This window comes from Elephantulus edwardii, unplaced genomic scaffold, assembly GCF_000299155.1.
Source record: "Elephantulus edwardii isolate Elephantulus edwardi_28Jun2011 unplaced genomic scaffold, EleEdw1.0 scaffold00606, whole genome shotgun sequence".
NCBI classification, from domain to species: domain Eukaryota; kingdom Metazoa; phylum Chordata; class Mammalia; order Macroscelidea; family Macroscelididae; genus Elephantulus; species Elephantulus edwardii.
Window position 1 is genome coordinate 58,503 of NW_006400356.1, and position 1,361 is coordinate 59,863.

At 40.2% G+C, this 1,361-nt stretch overlaps 1 pseudogene; it reads left to right on the forward strand.

Moving 5' to 3' along the window:
- LOC102851145 overlaps positions 1-639 on the forward strand; it is a 19,524-nt pseudogene extending 18,885 nt beyond the window's left edge.
- The last annotated feature ends 722 nt before the right edge of the window (positions 640-1,361 follow it).

A 1,361-nucleotide genomic window follows, 5' to 3' on the forward strand; every position in this document is an offset into this window, starting at 1 on the left:
GGCTGTAGCCTTGACCCCACCATCCTCCCAACAGTGTCATCTCTTCACAAACTTTTTACATTTACCTTGCCCATTTTTATCCACTTATTTTTTTTCTGTGCCCCAGATAAAGCCAAAATCCCCTTTATGGTAGAATCCTCGTGATTTTGTGACGTGCTATCTGCACTGCTTGCTGGTATACCCAAACATCTGTACTGCTGTTATCACACATGGGCTCAACTCTCTCTCCTATAAGAGGCTTTTTCCCTCTACCTACACACAGGTCAAACTACAAGTTCTTACCTAGTTTTATAAATGCTAAATAGTGATTTCTAAAAATCTTTTTTCCATTCAGCCTTTGTCATCTCCAGTTAGAGATAATATTAACAAATAATTACAATTAGTAACTAATTATCAAGGTTTACAAAAATAAAGAAGTACACAAGAGGTGTAAATCATTAAGCCTTCCAGTGATTGGGAAGTTAAGTTTTAGCTGTTTGCCTGATGTTAGAGAAGGTTATATTGAAAACACTTGTGTGTTTTATTGCACGGTTAAGAGATGTTTGTCCCACAAACTCTTTCATAAAACAGTTGCCTCCAAGTGGCTTATCAGAAACAGCGATGAAGATAGAACATTTGGGACTGTCCCTAGATGACTGAGGACATACCAAATTCAAACCTAATGATCTCATCTCCAAAACCATCATACGACCTAGCAGACCTTTGAGGGAATTCTCATCCTTAGAGGGATTATATTGAAGGTTGGTAAAATATCTGTGAACAGACTTCTGTGTTAGTAAATTGAGCCATATGGGAGGATGTTTGGAGTTTGGAGGAGAAGGATTCATCCTACAAAAGCCACTTCGACCACTCTCTGCTTGTTCTTCTCACATACTTTGGGCTTATTGTTAGGACAGGCTATTCCTCTGAAAGGGAAATCTTCCTTGGAAAGGTGGAGGAAGAGCATTAATGAGACAGACTGACACAGTGACTGCAGCAATGGCCTCACGTGTGTCAGTGATGACGAGGATGGCACAGGACAGAACAGGCTTCAGATTTATTGTTTGTAAGGTCGCTATGAGCCCAACCCAACTCAGTAATCCCTAACAACAACATCAGCAACAAACACTCTTTGGTGATGCCAAGAATCCTTTGGAGAGAGCTTATTTCAAGGCTTAGGGACTATCTCTATAAAACATATGACACTGATAACTGGGAGAAATGATATTTTATACTTTTATACTCTGACCACTCACTTCTCCCTACTGACGGGAGCAGGCAGCACAGTTCCTCAAAGCAGGGTTAAGAAAGGAAAAAATAGAAAAAGCAAAGGTACTGGGGACTCAGGTGTGAAGAAGTGTTTTCTTAAGAGGGAGAAGTCA